Source organism: Elephantulus edwardii, unplaced genomic scaffold (assembly GCF_000299155.1).
Source record: "Elephantulus edwardii isolate Elephantulus edwardi_28Jun2011 unplaced genomic scaffold, EleEdw1.0 scaffold00376, whole genome shotgun sequence".
Lineage (NCBI taxonomy): Eukaryota > Metazoa > Chordata > Mammalia > Macroscelidea > Macroscelididae > Elephantulus > Elephantulus edwardii.
The window spans coordinates 1048022-1053988 of record NW_006400126.1 but is presented as its reverse complement, the minus strand read 5'-3'; the positions used below and the strand labels follow the sequence as shown (position 1 = coordinate 1053988).

The 5967-nt window shown below is 42.4% G+C and overlaps 1 pseudogene; it reads right to left on the bottom strand.

Annotated features, from left to right (window-relative positions):
* Positions 1 to 922: 922 nt before the first annotated feature.
* The window catches only part of LOC102844474, a 5687-nt pseudogene continuing 642 nt past the window's right edge, over positions 923 to 5967 (bottom strand).

The window sequence follows — 5967 nt, the reverse complement described above, 5'->3', positions numbered from 1 at the left end:
ATGTAGGGGCCCTTCTTCATATTACCATTCAAAGTGCCATTAACTCACCCCACTAGGTGCTCTGACCAACACCTGAGTCTAGCCATATCTCCTCAACATCTAACCTGACTGCAACAGCCGTCCATTGATTAGATTGTCCCCAGCTAGACCCATGTGTATAACAATTCATTGGAGATAAAGACATCTTGACCACTATATATGGGCTAACTACCTCATTCTCTTCCTCTGGTACTTCCTCTCCTGTGGCTACAAAAGTGAGGAGACTTAATATGTTGTAGGTCTTGGCCAAGGTCTTCGTCAACTGAGCTCGCTGTTCAAAATAAATTCCCATTTTTCTAAATAGGGCAACTTGGGTTACTTTTGCCCAACATTTAATCCATCCCTTTCTAGGATATTTGGTCCAGACCTCGAACTTAATTCCAGTAATTGCCTCTTTCTCCCTTGAGATCACGTAAACAGCAGGCAGTTGCTGTTCAAGGGTGTATAACAACTCTCAGTCCCTTTCCACAATTAAGACCAAAATCTTATGGGGACTCACTATTGCCTGACAGTCAGCCAAAGTCACTACCTGTAGCCTTCACTAGAGATTGACACTTCCACCTGAAAGTTAGAGTAGGATCTAGGTTACCACCCTTTTTCATCATTAAATGCATATTCTTCCTTATTTCCCCAGTCACAGGTGGTACTCTTCTTCACTAAGAGCTGCAGGAGTCTAAGTATTTGAGCCAGCTAGTGTATGAATACTCTCCAAATCCCAGAAAACCAATACAAGTCCGTAACTATTTAACTGTAAGGGTAAACTTTCACTTTATCACAGCTTCTGAAATAACTTTAGACTTACCCAATAAGGCAATTCATAAGAATTTTATTTTTTTCTCACTGGAAAATAATTTTATTGTGACCCCACCAGCCAGTCCTGACATTAAGCACCTTCTTCCTTTGCAATGCACTCTTTCTTAAGTGCATGAAGGCCTTCTTCTCCATTGTCTGGAAGCAGCCACATCCAAACTTGGAGGTGGTGTCAATAAACTTGAAATCAATCTTCTCCAGAGCCTGGTGTTTGGTCTGCACCAAAAAGGACTTGCAGAGAATCAGCACTTACTTCTTGGTCCAACACTGCCTTTTAGCATAACAACATTGTTGGTCACTTCACCATAGTGGAAAAAACCACCCTGAGAATTGATGCTCTTGTCTGAGAGATCATAGTCAGTGGTGGCATTGTTTTTGATCAGCTTGCCATACTTGATAAGGTTGCCTTGGCCAATCTTGTAGATCTTCTTGTTGATCTCCATGCAGTGATGGTAATAGCCCTTCTGCCCAGCACAGGACACAGAGAAGGCCACTTGGGTGGGGTGCCAGACCCCAATACAAGCAAATCTGCTCAGCTATTGATGGCTCTGGCAGTGTAGCTTCTTGGTGTGCCAGCAGCTGGCACCCCTTTGTAGCCCTTGCCCTTGGTCACTCCAATGATATTGATTATCTCATCTTGGCAGAACACCTGGCTCACTGGCACCTGATATTCCAGCTTCTCAAGGGCCCAGTCTAGCTTCTCAGTCACTGTGCACCCTGGATCTCCATCAGGTGACCCTTCTTCTGGAGCAGGGCAAGCAGGCACATATGGGTGTGGGCAATGATGCAGATGACCTGGCAGTACTTCTTCATGCTTCTTAGGTCCTTTTCTAAGAGCTTGCCCTCCTTATCTTGCCATTTCTAGCAGTAGTTGGTAAAACCCTTCTTCTTAGATTTGTGCCAGTTCTTGTAGAAGCACTGTTTGCATTCATTACTGATGTGCTCCACCACAAAGACAGTCTTGAAGGTGCAGAGGCTGCGAGGGGTTTCCGTGTAACCCAGGATTCCCACAATCACCATGGGGTGGGGGGAGGGCATCTCCATAATCATAACCACTAAACCAGATTCCTGGACCTTACTGTGATTGATTGATCATTTTCAGGTTTTCAACATCTGCTTTTAATAAAAGGAATTCAGAAGTTAGCGTATAATATCATCAATAAAATAAATCAGTGTCACATTAGGAGGATGGGACCAAGTTGCTAAATCTTGGACCTCCAGCCTGTGGCATATTATAGAAAGATCAAAGCCTATTGTTGTCCCATACACCACTATAGAGAGCATTGCAGCATGAAAATCATGGTAATTGATAGTCATTTTTCAATTTTGATCTGGCTTCTTGGCAGACTAATCACACGGGAAAGTTATATGTGCTACGTTTTTTTTGTTGTTGTGTACTGTCCAGTCAGAACCAACACATAGCAGACTCTCCAGTGGGTTTTCAGAGGCAGTTAATCACACACGAAGAGATTTCCAGCTTGCTAAAACTAGAGCAGTCTATCCTACTTCAGCATGTCCCCCCAGCAACCTTAATTACCAGACTGCACCAATAATCTCACCGTAGGGTGATGAGATGACCTCGTATTATAGGTTTATGGTACACATTCTCAGTCTGAGTTCATGAACCATTTTTTTAAAAAAAGTTTCATAAATAGATTCTGCTACATCTCCAACAAAATCTGGTCAAATTTTTCCCTTATCAACTCCAGCAGCCAGTTAACCAATACACATTTGCAAACAAGACACTTTTACAGGGGAATCAGCCCTTTTCTCCTGACTTAACTGGGGTATTCTTCCTGGTCTGCCAACAGCAACAGTGGACTGGAGTCTCTGCTTCTTGCACTTCCTGTTTGTCTTAAAAAAGCCTTAACTGAGCCTCTAGCTCATCCTGGGTTCAGCACAACCAGCAAATAAAATACTGCTCTATTAACAAGATGTTGTTGTTGTTGTTGTTGTTGTTGTTGTTATGTGCCATCGGGTCACCTGCAACTCATAGCGACCTTATGTACAACAGCCCTAAACTCTGCTCTGTCCTGTGCCAATCTCACTGTCTCCAACACATCTACCCACATTACCCTAGTCACTGAACCAATCCACCTCATAGAGGGTCTTCCTCTCCTCTGCTGTCCCTTGACCCTCCCAAGCATGACATCCTTCTCCAAGGTCTTGTCCTTCCTTGCAACATGTCCAGAGTATGTCAGAGGAAGCTTCAGAATCCTTGCCTCCAAGGAGCAGCTTGGTTTAACGCCCTCCATAATAAACCTGTTTATTTTCTTATCAGTCCATGGTATATTCAATACTCTTCTTCAACACCATAGTTCAAAGACATCAATTCTTCTATCCTCCCTAGTCATTGTACAGCTCTCTGATGCATAGCAAGTGATTGCAAAGACTATATCCTGTATCAGGCACACTTTAGTCTCCAGACTGACATAATTGCTATTCAGTACTTTGGAGAAGTCCCTAACAGCAGACTTTCCCATCGCAATACGCCTTTTAATTTCACCTGGCTGCTGGTGCAAAGAATGTTGACTGTGGAGCCGAAGAAACTAAAGCTGTGAACACTGAATCTCTTCATCATCCATCCTGATGCTACCAAAAGGCCCAGTGGTGAGAATCTTGGTTTTCTTGATACTGAGCCTCAATCCATATTGAAGGCTGCAGTCCTTGACCTTCTGCAGCAAGAACTTCAGGTCCTCCTCAGTTTTGTAAGCAGGGTTGTGTCATCTGTATAACAGATTGCTGAATCTTCCTCCAATTCTGATGCCACACTTCTCCTCATACAGCCCAGCCTTCTGGATAATCTGATGTATCACTGGCATGCACAATTCCCAATTTTTAATCATGTCATGTTTCCTTGCTCTTTTCTAATGACTGCATCCTGGTCTCACATAAGCATGATCATGTATTCTGGGATTCCCTTTCTTCTTAGAGTCAGCCACAATTTGTTGTGATCCACACAGTCATAATCAATGAAACACAGATAGACATTCCTCTGGTACTCCCTGCTTTCAGCTAAGATCCATCTAACATTAGTTACAATATCCCTAGTGTCATGACTCCTTTTGATCCCAGTTCTAAACTGCACTTCTGGCAGTTCTCTGTTGATGTGCTTTTCCAGGCGTTTTTGGATAATCTTCAGAAGAATCTTGCTTTCATGTGGTATCAATGCTATTATTTGATAATTTCCACATTCTGTTGGGTCACCTGTTTTTGGAATGGGAACAAATATAGATCTCTTCCAATCAGTTGGCCAAGTGGTTGTCCTCCAGATTTGTTGACACAACTCAGTGAGCACATCTAGCGCAGCATCTGTTAGTTGAAATATATCAGTTGGTATACCATCAATTCCTAGGGCTTTATTTTTTGCTTATTCCTTCAAAGCAGCTTGAACTTCTTTCTTCATCACAATAGGCTCTTGTTCATACATTGTTTCATGAAATTATTATGTGTCTGCCAATTCCTTTTGGTACAGTGACTCTGTATACTCTTTCGATCTTCTTTTAATGCTGCCTGGATAAGTATAGCAACTCAAGGTTTGAATTTGTTCTTCAGTTTCTTGAACTTAAGAAATGCTGAGTGAGTTCAACCCTTTTGATTATCTGACTCTAGCTCCTTGCACATTTCATTGTATCTAATTTTCCTACATTCATGGTTCTCACATTCCATGTTCCAATCACTAGTGTTTGCTTACAACTGTTCCTCTTCCTTTGTATTTCCAAACTTGAAAGCTCCACCTCAGTTGCCCAGACTGAGTGTTCTGCTGTACACAGTATTTTCAAAGGCCTGCTATTTCGGTCCAATCCTTCTTCCTAGTCTGTCATAATCTGAATGCCCAAGTACCTGACAGACAAGCATTTAAATAAAAAAAGCAAATGAAAGATATTTCCCCAATTGTGAAATTAACCATTAGTTTCATTGTTGTTTCCACCCTTGACACAGTATCTTGATCCACTCCCCTCCCACTCACACCCACTCTTTTCAACCCTTATCTCCAGTTGTCCAGCCCTTGAACTGATAGCTTATATCTCAAGCTTTATGGGTTTCTGTGATTCCAAACACTTCAGCTGCTGACAATTTCTTATGCAGTGGTCAGTGTCTCTTGAGTTTAGTGTAGATTTGCTGTATAGATTGTTTTCCTGGCCCAAGGCCACAGACCCAAGGGCCTTAATGGTTTCCAGCTCCACCTTGACTTGCCAGGGCTCTGGATAGTGTTTACCTGTGGGGTGGGGATGCCTACGTGCCCATCTGCTGGCCCCTCTCTTCTCTTCTGAACATAACACTTTTTTTTAATTTATGTTAGTTTATTTACAAAATTTGAATGCATTTTTTCACACTAGATTCTTCCAATTTCCCTCACTCCCTACCCATCAAATTGTACAATGACATGATTAATCCTTACCACCCTCTCCTGCACATACTCATCCCTCTGCTTCCACCTTCCCCCAACCCCACCTTGAATCTTCATACTCATGCTACAATAATGATTTTAAACAATATTTAGTTCACTCAGCATAAAGCTCTCCAGTCCGTCCCAAATCATATAATGATTTACAAAATCATTGCTTTTGTGTGATGTGTAATACTACATAATATGAATGTACCATAATTTCTCAATCCATTCAATTGTGGTTGGACACTTGGGCTGTTTCCATGTTCTTGTAATGGTGAATAATGCTGCTATGAACAACTGATATATAAGTCTCCATCGTGCTTCAGTTCACATTTTCTCAGGGTGTAAGGTCTATTAACAATCTGCGTTATGCAGATGACACAACCCTGCTTGCTGAAACTGAGGAGGACCTGAAATTCTTGCTGCATATGGTCAAGGACTACAGCCTTCAGTATGGACTGAGGCTCAGTGTCAAGAAGACAAAGATTCTCACCACTGGACCAATTGGTAGCATCAGGATGGATGCCGAAGAGATTGAGATTGTTCACAGCTTCAGTTTGCTCGGCTCCACAGTCAACACTCTAGGCACCAGCATCCAGGAAATCAAAAAACATATTGCAATGGGACAGTCTGCTGTTAGGGACCTCTCTAAAGTACTCAAGAGCAATGGTGTCTCTCTGGAGACTAAGGTGCACCTGATACAGGCCATGGTCTTTGCAATCACT